General features: G+C 40.2%; 1 protein-coding gene across 1 annotated transcript in view; it reads right to left on the reverse strand.

Moving 5' to 3' along the window:
* Window positions 1-639, reverse strand: part of TRAF3IP1 (TRAF3 interacting protein 1) — an 81,146-nt gene extending 80,507 nt beyond the window's left edge. The window contains exon 1 of the mRNA XM_059727160.1: window positions 577-639. The gene's annotated coding sequence lies outside the window, so the exon portion shown is untranslated. The remainder of the gene's footprint in view (window positions 1-576) is intronic.
* Between the last annotated feature and the right edge of the window lie 13,528 nt (window positions 640-14,167).

A 14,167-nucleotide genomic window follows, 5' to 3' on the forward strand; every position in this document is an offset into this window, starting at 1 on the left:
ATCAACATAACTTCTCGGCATCTTACCTTAGGGAGGAAAAAATGACATGGAAACATGATATAGTTTTATACCTAAATAAAGAAATTCCTTGTATTGGTATTTTTTCCCTCATTACAGACATGGCTGAGAAATCTGCCCTCATTCCCATTTAGAAATAACGCCCCCCGCCCATGTTAAATACGTGCCCTTACATTCTCTGCCCTGACAAGCGCTAAATTCTGCCTGTGTTCATTGACCTAATTGTGAGAGTCCACCCCAAAGTTTCTGGCTTGATAGGAGACTAAAATGCTTCTTTATTCCCTGAATAAAGAAACACCTGATAAAGGGTGTTTATACCTGAAAGATTGCAAAGAACATTTTTCAAACTGTTATTTGGTCTAATAAAAGATATCACATTTACCCCCAAAAACCCTTTATTTCTCAACATTCAGCTGCCAGTGAAAGGGAGAGTATAGTTCAAGGCTGTAAGAGATTAAACTTAATGGTTAGGAACCATTTGCAGTTGCAACTTGCTGCTAGTTTGCTATACTGGTGAGACTATAAGGCTTATGCCTGCAGCTAGCCCAACTTCCTTACCTGCTGGCATGAAGGGTCCAGAAAGCAGGAGCGCTGGCAATAGCAGCAGTTTCAATATCTTCCTTCCTTAGAGGTTAGGTACAAGGGAGGAGCCAAGGGCTAGAACAGCACTAGCAGAAGAGTGAAAATACACAGGAGTTTTATGATATAGAAACAGTCTATTTAGGGACCACATTTTAAGCAGTCAAATTACTAAAATTGTTTAGCTCCACTGGATTCAGCATAGATCTTGTTTCATTCTAGCTGAGGATCTGGGCCCATGAATCTCACGTAGAGAACCTCAAGTTTTAAACTACTGTGTAGATTTTAGGTAGTCTATTTCCACATTTAATATGCTTTGAATTACTAAACTACACTGGTCCAGTCAAATAGCGGACTTTGGATGAACTGAAATAAAGGCATCTTTGCAATTGTAGCATCCTTCATTGTCAGAGACACAGCTGACCCCTCTAGACGAGAAAATGATTCAATTTAATAAGAGCACAAAAGTACCAAGGTTCATCTAAAGACTGTCGATATTTAAGGCCAAAGAGAGTTATTGCACAAAGAAAGATAGGGGTGCAGACAGAAATGACATTTGTCACTTGATTGGCCTCTTGAAAGCACTCTAAAGCTGTGCCCAAACAGAAAAGCGTGGCTGCAGGGTACTCTGATCATGCAACAAATTAACCCTCATTATATGAGGGTTCGGTTCAAGTGAAGATGCTCCAAAGCAGAGCACCTTCATTAATTTCAGTATGCTCTGGCTGCAGCACAGCCCAGTCCCAGCTGCTGTCTTGGGATGGGAGAGGGAGAAGGCAGGGGAAAGAGGTCCATTCAGGGGTTCTCAGCCCTGCTGGAGTGGGAGGTGTGTGGATTGGAGCCCCTCACCTCAAGGGGACTCCAATCTACCTGCCCCTCAACTCCAGCAAGGCTGAGAAAATCCCAGAATGGACCTCCCTCCTCTGCCTTCTCCCCCCACTCCAATCCAAAGGCAGCAGCAGAGCTGAGCTTGGGGGGCAGGGGAGCAAAGCTATGGGGAAAGGCTGTATAGACACAGACTCTCTCCCTAGATCGGCTCCAAATTGGAGCCAATCTTCCACCCTCTCAATCCAACACCTAATGTCTGTTGGGTCAAAAGGATCAGTCTAACTCATGGCGCTTTCTATGAGTTGCCATATGTTAGACCTGGGAGCTGCACTTCTGTTTGTGCCCCTAGAAGGTTGTCAATACAAGCATTTCTGACACGTGGTAACTCCTGTCCCAATAGTCATTTTATGTTAAATAAACAGACTAATTGTTTTAGCGTGGCTAAAGAAAAACAGAGAAGGAATAAAGGAATGGGACAGGGTTCTCTTACATGAAAGGGGAAGAGGCGATTTGAGAGGATACTAAATGTCCATGGCCTTTGGATGCAGACAATTCTCCACCTTGGGGCCATGATTCAGTGGAACCAAAGAATATGTGATACTAGAAGGGGGAAGTGGCTGTGATTCCAGGAGGGTAAAACAATATGAAGTTTGCATCCTGTAATGCAGAAGATGTAGGATTACACAGAAAATGCAGGAGAACTTGTTTAACATTTTGCTTCAGGTTACAGATGGATTGGGCAGAACTGACACAACAATTCATCTGGCTCTAGATGTATTACCAATTACTTTCCCTGGAGAGATTTCAAACTTCTCATTTCACTTTGTCTTGAAATCAAAGACAATATGCCTTTGGTAATAGTGGCCAGTCAACTGGAGGTTGTTACCTACACTGGAGATGAGATTTACATTATGCAAAAAGATTAATCAATCCTTTTCTTAATAGGATGGGGTGATGAAATTGAATGGGTACAAACTTAAGAAGAAGGTTTAGTTAAATCAAGGAACAGGTAAACTTCAGTTCTTATTTTGCTGCATCATGCCTTCAGAACTTAAAAGATATATACGGACCCTGGTAATCATAAGAGACTGTTGTTTAAAAATGGCAAAAAGTGCTAATACAAAGCTAAAACCAAGGATGATAGGCATGTTAATAATTGTTGGTGGTGTTTTTTTTATGTTTATTCTTTTTGCAACAGTACCTGGAGGCCCTAATTAGAACTGATGCTCTGTTACATCTAAGCACTGTACCAACATATTGCATAAAAGAAGTTCTTCCCTAAAGGGCACCAAAATTACATTGAGAAAAGAAAAAGCTCATGACATGTGAGGAATCAGTCTGAATGATATAATTTGACAGGTTGGCAGTGACTGTTTTCCCAATTCTCCAAGATGCTGACCAACACCTTTAAATCCTATTGATTTCAAGGACAGACTAATAGGAGTTCAATAAGACTGGACCTTTCAAGATAATGGCATCTTGCAGTAGAGCATCTACAGTGCTTATTTTGTTAATTTTTAAATGGTCTGTGCAGCTGTCCTGAAAGCTTTGACTTTGTAGTGCAGAAACCCAAGCCTGTCAAAAACAACTGGTATGCAATGAGTTATAGCAGCTCATTCATTTCCATCCTGGTTTCATTAATTTTCCACTGTTACATTCTATGACTGCATTAGAACCTTAGAGCATGATCTTTCTGTAGATTACTGCACTGACACAGCTTACTGGTCAGACTACTATGCCTTACATGGCGTGTGAAGGGACATTTCAATTTTTAACACTAATTTTATCAGCTCAACAATACACAATATCAGAAGAAGGGAAGCCCATTTGGAAGAGCCATCATTTGGATTTCTCTCTCAAAGTTTCTGTGTGTGGTTTATAGTAGCTTCAGAACCACTTGTGGACTTAAAGATTGTAGGTGTTTATCCATTAGGTTCTTCTGTAAGCAGTCTGATTTACCTTTTTCTTAATAACATTGCAGCAAGAAACCATTGATGGTCATCCACCACCTAGAAAAATGTCCTTATAGCCAAGGTGAGAAAGGAAAACCATCCAAAACAAACTCCAGGAATAAAAAATGCTATTTCCATTGCATGTTTTCTGCATTGGGCTTATTGCATTCTGCATGGTGAAGCTGCTTGACTCAATCACCAAAAACTAAGCATGAATCCTGCCAGGATTATAAACAACAGGATGGGATGAAGGGTTCTGTAACACCTTTCCACCTAGCAATCTACTTCAGGCCAAAATTTCAATGAGACATGGACTAAATCAGAGTGAAAAATAGTATATGGTAAAAACATTTAGGTCCCAAATATCACCACCTTAAAGAGACTGACCAATGACATGGGGTCACTATGTCTTCTCTTTAACCCAGGCAAGGATTATGTTTAAAAAAAGATCAGGCATTATAATTTTGTCAAAAAAGAAAGTTGAGGTTGTCTGGGGTTTTCTTCCTATAGTTATACTATTATATACAATAAATAGTATTACATATATCATTATAATACTTGGATCTTGAGTGGATTAACTGCCCTTTTAGTGGCAGAACTTTGACAGTGCCCTTACCTCATGCAGTAGGTTACTGTGTTCCTGGTGTAGCTCTTTGGGTTATATGCCTTGTAGTAGTGTGACAGGGTTGATTATGTAGTTTTATGACTATGTTATACAAGCACTTGTGTGGGATGATTTGAATACAATTCTCTAAGATGCTGAACACCCTTAAATCCTATTGATTTCAAGAAGAGCTGAATCGGAGCAGGGGGTTGGACTAAATAACCTCCCTCTTCTATGATTCTGCATAATAAACATTGTATACTTGAGTATATGAAACTGGGCAAATTAAGATAGTACAAATTTAAATTTAGACACTTAGTAACTTTTGGAATACTTAACACATTTAATTTTTTTAATGTTATTTCTTAACATAACTTCCTAGATTTTTAAAGAAAGGAAACTAAAACCCCAAATTCCATTAGGTGGAGCCCTAATAACTCCCTTCAAATTCAGCAGGGCTAGAATCTTTAGATCCAAAGAACAGAGCTCTACCCCTTGAGCAGAGGGGATAACTAAGATCAGTTAGTAGGTCATCATCCTTTATGTGAGCCAGCCACTAAAAATGAGATGAGGCATGTATTTTACTAGCCATTTGTTAGTACTGATTCTCTTCCAGGTTTAGGGCCTGAGGGTTACATGGTTAAAGATTTCTAACCCTTCAACTTATTGTCACAGTCTCCCTAATTCACCTCTGTATCCCAGTCCCTCTAACCTTACTTACTGTATGGCTTCTTGTCCAGGTCCTGCTCTCCCTTCCTTTGGTTTCTTGTCTCTGTCCCAGTCCCCAACCAACATGAACCATTTCGAACTTGAGTAGTTAAAATCTGGCCAGGCTTTGTGGAATAGAAAACAGGGCCCAAGAAGGGAAAGCATGAGCAAACCCTGTAATTATTTTTCTCGCTAATTATACAGCAATTTTCATGCTTAGGAATCCTGAAAATGGAATGCATTAAGGGAGACTTTCCAGTCAAAGGCAGCACTCAGGCACTGACCAATATAGACTACCATGCAACTTTAGATAGGACTTTTGATCTCTGGAGTTAGCATGTGATCTGCAGGACAGCATCTCTTGGAAGGGCTGTGACTTACTGCACTGTAATTCCAACATCAGCTATGAGTCCAAATCAGGATGTGAGTTTAAAGAAAGAATCTTTTAACTTTCAAGAACTCCTTCTACACCAACAGAATGTATACTTTCCCGTGAGGAATACTAGTACCTTATTGGTAAGAGTTGTACTAACAGATAAAATGCAATACCCATTCACTTCTTTAGGTCTGTATATCTTTGTAAGCCATTAGAAACAAAGAAGTAAATTCACCATAATATACATACATGCTTATATGATTACCATTCTCCATATTGTAGTGTCAAGAACTGCTGATAAAAGATTAAGATTATATACAATCATGAATTATTCCTGCAAAGGGAATATACATGATGAAATCATACCAAGCTTCATAAATGAGGTTTCTTCTAGTACTTATTTATGAGAAGCGAGTTGTTAGCTCCCCAAGCCTCATCTAATATATGCATATGATAATCTGAAGACACCAGCAAAAAACTAAGAGCTTTAGGTTCATTATAAACTACTGCAGAACACAACTAAGTGTGGGAAATAGTGAACTGCCAAAAAGAATCCACACATTTCTTTCTTTGTTTCAGCTTTAAAGAAAGCTTTTGTTTCTAGTTCAGAGATCCAAGAGATGGCTCAAGAGGATTTTATTATGATTAATCTAGTGGTAAGATCATGTTTTAAAATAATAAATCATCTCCATGTATAGCAAGAAATAGAATAAAAACAAATCTCAAAATCAAATCAGATAAGCATTTATTTGGGGCATTGTTTCATTTTATCTAGTTTCAGATGTCTGTTTTCAAGCTCTCTGGCAACCTACAACAGGATTTGTCCTACATAATCTTTTTCAGAAGGAATGGAGGGGGGCATACTTCTGTGATCTAACCTCAAATATTTTTCAGAAGTTAGGAATATAATTACCTGTATTGGAAAGCTTTCATGTTCATCAGTTATGCAGTTTCTGTCACCCCTCTCAGTCACTAAGCATTGGTCATTGTTAGTGACAGGATAGCTACTTGGACAGGAGATTCGTCTCACCCAATATGGCATTTTCTGGGTTACCTAATATTGTTAGCTTTATTACATGTCCAGGAGCTGGGAAAAATCCATAGCACCCCACCCTAGAGGCTAAGTAATATTCTTTAATACAATAAAAGGCAAGACAATTGATTAGTTTGTTCCTTCCCCTTATGTGTTGACTGTTGTAGCAGCTGTTTTGGTAATAACCTTACATTAAAAAGTTAAATAACTTATTTCAGCATTCAACCAGTGATGACAACTTGGCACCTGATGGCTACTATGTCCCTAGGATACTCTTTGTTGGTGAGCTTCCAGTCGTGATCAGTTTTCAAACTCTTTTGGCCACAAACCATTTTACTTGAAAAATTTTACTGCTTATACCATGCAACCTTGTCATATCATACCAGTTTGAAAACCCCTGGTCTAGAATGTAATCAAAACTAATGTCTTGTGTGCCTCTTTGTAGTAGTTTCACTATTTGTCACCATAAACTCCACATTACTCCAAAAGAAAATGAATAATTAAATAAAACCACCGTACAAAGCTGCAGGAAGCAGTTACTAAGATTGGTGTTGTCCTGATTTGAGAAACCTACCAGGGGTCTGATTTTCAGAAGGTGACTATTCAGCACTGTCTGAAAATTGGACTCCTTTTAGGTGGAAAGTAGGACACACCAAATCTTTCACATTCTTTTTTAAATTTTGACCACAATTACCTCAGTCGCCAGCTAGTGTTAATCAGTGCAACTCCACCATCTCTCTATTGGTTCATATCGTTTAAGGACCTGGCCCTGCATACTTGGTCCAAGTAGACCCCATGCTACAGTATATGACAACAGAGCAAAATTAAATTCCATACCTATATCTGAATATTTATTGACAATTGAGTTTCTCAGGTTACAATCTAGTCCTACCAAAAATCGCTTCCAATCACCCCAAAGAAAGGAGAACCCCATGCAGAAATGTTAGGCATGAATGAGACAAAGTCCAAAACTTCTGAAGAAGCACACCAATCTATTAGACTTATCTCATGAGCAAGGAGAATATGGAAATTCAAATGCATCTTGCCAACACTGTCCAAAAACCCATTAAGAACAGATGCTACAGTATACCTAGATCCGTAAGACCATGAATTTAAATGCACGGGGTGCTGTGGAAGTACTAGCTACCACCGTTTGCAAAGAACTGAATTTCTTTCTTTACAAACTGAAGCAACATTGCTTCCTTTGTAAAGCCTGCATTGCTAACATTTTGGATTTTTTCCTCATAAAGATCCCTCTATGACTGTTCGAACTGATCTGACTGGCAAATATAAGAACAAAATGTATGCCTATTGTGGGTGCTGAGTATAGCCGGAATGGGGCCGCGATGGAGTGGAATTAGGCACAAATGTGTACTGGTTGAATTGAAAAGAACTTTACTTACAAACTGATGTACAGGGACTTGTGTCAATGCACACAGCGTAGGTACAAACAAAATCACACCGATGTTTTCTGAGCATGCAGGGTACGGGGTATGTCGGGACGGTCATCGACGGGGAGTGGTTGGTGGTTGATCAGGCCTCCAATTTTGCTTCAAGGTACTCGAGGAACTCGTTCCCAACGTTCATGCGGAGTTCTCCAACTTGGGCGGAAACTACCCAAGCTTTTATACGGCTAGTGAGCCAATTGCTAGCTGCCAGGTATGAATAATTTATGATGAGCCAATCACTAGCATGCATCCAAACGGTGCAACTGCTAGTTTTGGAGGGAGCTGATCACTGCACCAAGGCTTTTCCCACTGTAGCGAGGCATCCCTTGCACCAAGCACTCGCATCGTGCTAAGAATTCTGCTGTTGAGGCACTTTTAATTACTAAGTACTGACACCTATGAACCAGAAGATATTTCAACATGTGAGTGAAGTAAGAAATAAGCAAATAACTAACCAATGCTTTTTAAAATTTCCAAATTATAACAATATAATGTTGAAAAGAAATAAAAGATATTTTTTCAGGTTTTGGGAAGTGACCTATCTTTGTGTAACCATTGCCATCTGCTAAAGCCCCCATTTGCTTTAGACATGTTGAGTTTGCTTTGATCATTAGTCCCATATGAGAACTAGTGCCTTAAAGTATTTGGTGGAAGTATAGCCATTAATTCTGGAGAGATGTCCAGTCAATAGGTAAACCTCTGAGGATTCTATCAGGAAGCAAGTGCAGTTCATAAATTTTGCTAAAGGTCTGGTATAGTGTGAAGGCCAAATAGGCTAAACTGTTTGGATTCAGGGTGCTTGCAAGCTTTATTGTCTTCACTAATCCAGTTTGTAATCTCAGTCATCTGAACCTCTAAAAATGGTTCCAGATTTCCATGGTCAAGGAGAACAATCATGAGATGTTAAAAAACCACAAGGTTCCTTGGGTGAATTTGATATCTTTTATTAGACCAACCCAAATGGTTGGAGAATAGTTATTAAGCAAGCTTTCGGGTTCAAATCCCTTCGTCAGGCTAAGGACGCTGCAGCAGTTGCTGCGTGCTCTTCCTGGATGGAATGAAAAGTAAACAAGCCAGGGGCTGGGCTGGGGAGTCAGTTACCAGGCAATTGTAATGTATCAAAAATCCAACGTCTGTGTTTAGTCCCTGATCTCTAGTATCCAGCAGGTTGATGAAATGGAGCTCATAGGCTCGTCTCTTTTCATTCCATCCAGGAAGAGCACGCAGCAACTGCTGCAGCGTCCTTAGCCTGACGAAGGGTTTTTGAACCCGAAAGCTTGCTTAATAACTATTCTCCAACCATTTGGGTTGGTCTAATAAAAGATATCAAATTCACCCAAGGAACCTTGTCTGCCTATATCCTTAGACCAACACGGCTACAACCTAAACCCCAAAAAACCACAATGCATTTTTGGGGATTTTTGTTCTTTGCCTGCTAGTATTGAATTTGTAATGTATTACTCGACTTAAGTTTCAACCTTCTCTCGGAAACTAAGGGATAGATTTTTAAAAAAATTTTTTTTTTAATTTCTCACAATGGTGTTGTTACTGCACCATGCTTTAGTAGGTCCAAAAGTTACTTCCTCCTTTTGGAAGTACTAAAGCACAGAGCAGTAACTGCTGGTATTGTGCTGCATACGCAACCCAGAGTTATTTTTATTAGCTACTTCACCATAGCAATGTGCTATAATGGGGGAGTGTGCCACTACAGCGAGGTAGCTACTATTCATGTATAGACATTTGTGGACACAATGTCTCTGTAGCATATCACAATGGTGACGTGTCGTGTGTGGATGCACCCTGTGCGTTTTGGAACCTAAGTTCTAGCAATTGGGCCACTCTGTTAGAAGGATACAAATGCTACTGCTCAAATGTTGACTGAAATATTGTATGAATTTCACTGAAATAAGGCTTACGCTGAATTTATATTTAACAAAACAGTCCCATAAGAAAATTATGCAAGACATTTTATATAGCTATAGATATAAAACAATATAAATTATTATTATTATGTAGATACATGTTATATACAGTTATATTTAGTAACAATCTACCATAAATTTACAAATTAGTACAGGCAACACTTGCCATTCGCGGGGATACATTCTCATATCCCCACGAATGGCAAAATAAGGTACTGTGTTCATGAACGCAGCGCCCCTGGTGGCGGAGGGGGGCGGCTCTAGTGGCGATGGTGGGAACGCAGTGGCAGCCAGCACAGAGCTCCCAAGGAGCTCCTGTAAGTGTATGATGTGTATTTAAAATGCGGGTTCAGCATTCGCGAATATTTGAAACCGCGAATGCCAAATCCACGAATAGCGAGGGTTTCCTGTATGTTAATACATTCTAAAAGAAATTTCAGAGGTTAAAGCTTTGCTGAGATGCAGTTATGGTTATAAGTAATAGGGGTGTGCATGTGGGCCCTATTCAATTCTGATTCAGCCTGAATTGGAGGCAGTGATTCAATTCATTGATTCGGATCACTGTCCCCGATTTGATTCGGCCAAATCTAAATCTGAAGATTTGATACTGATTTGGAGAATCGGCGATTCAGACATAGACACAGCTTGAAATATTTTTTCTATGTACCGCAAGGTACCAGCGTGGCTTGTGAACGCTGCAATACTGGGGCGCATGAAGCATCCCACAGGAGTGCAGGGGGCCCCCCCATATGCTTGGCAGTGAACCCAGAAGTGGATTAGAAGTATTTCTGGTCCACTTCTGGGTCTGCCGGGGAGCGCACAGGGCCCCCTCCCCCTGTGTCCCCTCAGCTCAGCAATTGGCCACGGGGGGACCCCGGGTGCCCCCCAGACACAGGAGGCACCAGTCATGGAGCCAGGGGGACAGGCCCTGTGCACTCCCCAGTGGATCTGAAAGTAGACCAGACGTGCTTCTGGTCCACTTCCAGGTCTGCTGTTGAGCACGCTGGGGAGCTTCCCGTGCTCCTGTGGGACACTCCATGCACCCCAACATCGCAGCATTCACAAACCACCTGCTACCTAGAGGTGGTGTAGAAAAAAACATTTAAAGCTGTCTATGTCCGAACCTCCGAATCTCTCCGAATCAAATCGGAGGGTTCTGATTCAATTCAGAGAGATTAAAGAGTCCTCCGATTTGATTTAGATTCGGAGATTTGGCTACCAAATTGGGCCGAATCAAATCAGGGCCCAGAGCTTCACACAGCCCTAATGAGTAGGTATCAATTTAAAAATTGCTGTCCATATACATGTTTGATTCTCACTTAATTTCTTTTAATATACAGCTTTGTTTCTGATTCCATTACAACGTAGTTATACAAGTTGTATTCATTAAAATATAGTACATGTAGCAATATCATATCCATGCCTTCAATAACTAGAATGTTTTCTACACAGTGGTTGAAAACATGACAAGCAAAGATACTTCTCCACACAGAGCTATGAACAAAGTACCTCACACATGAGATCAAAAAATGCTAAAACCAAAGATGGACAATCCATATAGCAGTGAACAGCATGAAAACACAGATCAGGAAGGTTCTTGATATTAGGGCCTTTTCCAATACTGCATATAGTGGTTTTTTTCACTTTTGAGAGAAAGATAGAATGATGGTACTGCCATGGAACTAAACACATTTACATTTCCCCTAAATTATTCTAAAGGTCTTATTTGTATGAACTTGGGTTTAGAGCAGTGGTTCCCAAATGGGGTTGCAACATCAGGAGATGGGGTCACAGGAGTGGGGGTTGTAGGTTGGGAGTGAGGGGCCATGCTAAGGAAGTGGGGCAATAAATGGGGTCATGCTGAGGAAAAGTTTGGGAAACACTGGTTTATGGAATATCTAATCATTGATTAGAAAAGATCATTAAACCATTTTTTAGAGTCACTATTAAGGAAATTTTTGCAGATTTGCAGTCATCACTGTACAAGCACTGGGACTCTTTTCACTTATGTTTATATGCCCTTGTCTAACAAACCTAATACATAAGAAGAGATCAAATGCAACAGTCCTTTTGTGAGCTGAGGTACTTTAAGTACTGCCTAAATCAGTGGTACTCACATTTTTGGCCACTGGGCCAGATGAATGGCACACCATCCCATGCACCAGGATCAGACCACAAGACTCTGTTCTGCCTCTATTTATCTGCAGCCTGATCCTCTGTGGGTGGGGAGCATTGCAAAGGCCCAGGGCCCAATCCTGGTATGTGTGGCTTAGCCAGGATCAGGCCCTATGTCACTCCTGCCTGGCTGGGGTCAAATCTTGCACTGTCCTGCAAGCTCAATCTAGCATGCAGGGTGACAGGCCATGGAGCTCCCCACAACATGGAGCCCAACAGGCTGGATTATCCAGCACTGAGGGGTGGATCTGACCTGTGGGACAGGGCTTAAACACCCCTGGCCTAAATAATAAACAAGTACCTGAGTAATGATTTAGCTAGCCTCTGCATATTTTGAAATCCTTGGTACATGCTTGATGTATAATTTTTTTCCCCAAAACAGCATCTATTCTTTTTTTTTAATCGTTGTCTCTAACTGTGAGCTATTTTTGTTTTACTGAGAAGCCACTAACAAATCTAGCAAGTCTACTTCATTTCCTTGTAATTATTTCTCTTGATAACCTCAGGAAGATTAACCAATGGATCATTTGGGAATACATAACCAACTATGTGTAATAAATGGTTATGAATCACATTCTAATGTTCTCTAATTGGAGTATGCATATGGCCATCATATTTTTTTTGCCTGCTTTACCTTTTTCATGCCATTTAGTTTGCCTTTGTTAAAAAAGAGGGCAGTTTGTGTTAAATATATTCTTTCCTTACCATTCTAAATTCAGATTCAAATGTACAAGAGCAAGTTGTTTTAGACATCTTCTGAATTTTATACTTCTTTGTGAGTAGTCAAACTGTCTAATGTATATTTCAGGAATATTTAAAGTATTTCCTTTTGCAATTAAAAAAAATATATAAAACAACGCAAATATTATCTTTCTTCCAGCCTCTCTTTTACCTTTTTGCAGCTGTTTATTTGATAAGCATAGTTGTAAGCCAGCAATGTGACCAGAAACAACACATTGTGTTATTTCATCCTTATACGTGGTTCCCTATCAAAACTGCCCTGTTGACAAAGAAGTCATTTAATTGCCAGCCCTGCAGCCTAAGCCTAGGATCTGAAAACCAGATACTCCTTTGACTCAAAAATCATCAACAATTAAATTTCAACAGCTGCATCTGTCAGAGAAAAACAGAATTCATGAGTCAGATTTTGAAGTGTTTAAGTTTATTAGGCATCTAAGCGTGATCCTCTTCCATCTTACTCAAGTCTCTGAAATACTGGTACACACCTGCTTTTGTAACAACTTGATTTTAGCCTTAAGACTGAATTACAAAAAACAGCAAGGAAGAGGAAGACCCACCCACCTTTTGCATTAACATTTTTTGCAGGGACTTGAACACAGTCTGGAATAGGCTGAGACTGGAACAGGATTGCAGCTAGACACCCAGTAGGTAGAATGGGATCTGGCCCAATACAACAAACCATAACTATACTCAAGTGAAGTAAGGAGAAGTCTTCTCAAAGTGCCTTTTTAGCCATAGTTGTGCTAAACCTCAAAATTAAAACCTAAAACAGTGATAGAACCCCTTAAGAGAAAACCAACTGTACAGTAAATATCATTTTCTTTAAAAATTAAACTTTGTTCATTTGAAGATACCAAGGATCTGTGTTCATCACACACTAATGTGTATAAACAGATGCTTACTACAGTTGTGTTTAGAAGTTAAACAAAATCAAAGATTTCTACTCCACAACATTCCTGTGGACATGGAATCCCAGCCCTGGACAGCTTATAGTCTACACCAGAGGTGCCAAACTCTCAGCTACTGGGTCAGATCCAGGCTGCAAGTCAGATCCAGACCCACCTTTGGTAGCAGGGTAAATGGTGGTATGTCAGTTCAGGGGGCCAAGGGGATGAACAGAGCTGTCATTTGCCCTGCCACTGCTAACATGTACCCTCAATGGGGCTCCTTACCCCAGAATCTAGCAGTGAGCTCCATCTCCTAATTTATGACACCTAGAGGAGCCCTGTGGGCCAAATGACACAGCTGCATGGGCTAGATCCAGCCTGCAGGCCATATCCTTGACAACTCTTGTTTAGTCTTAGATACAAGTCATGATCAACAATAAGAAAAGACAGCCATGCCAGTACAATTCTGTGGCATACAGTTGTGTGGTATGGTGTTGGCTTACCAAATCCACATATAATTTGGTTATATACCCAGTGACCCCTAGCTTTCTGGAGGCACTGTGAAAAAAAAGTGAACTGAAGAGGAATCATAAAGAGAGAAGGATAATATCTGGGTGAGCCTGGAAAAATGCATGGAGAAAGAAGACAGTGAATGGGGCATCAAACCTAGCATCAGTGGTAAAAGAAAGGGAGATAATTTATATATTTACATAATTGAGATAGTTTTAGAAGGACTATTCATTAGCTTACAATGGAGAAATAGAAGTATTCAAACTGGTGGATGGGCAAGGAAGATGGGCTCCATCCCACTGTATAGCAATGCATGTACCTAGAAGGTCAAGCCAGCATGCTATCAGGGTAATGATGACTCTTAGTTGCAGGGATGGAAAATAGGA

This window comes from Alligator mississippiensis, chromosome 4 (genome assembly GCF_030867095.1).
Source record: "Alligator mississippiensis isolate rAllMis1 chromosome 4, rAllMis1, whole genome shotgun sequence".
NCBI classification, from domain to species: Eukaryota; Metazoa; Chordata; order Crocodylia; family Alligatoridae; genus Alligator; species Alligator mississippiensis.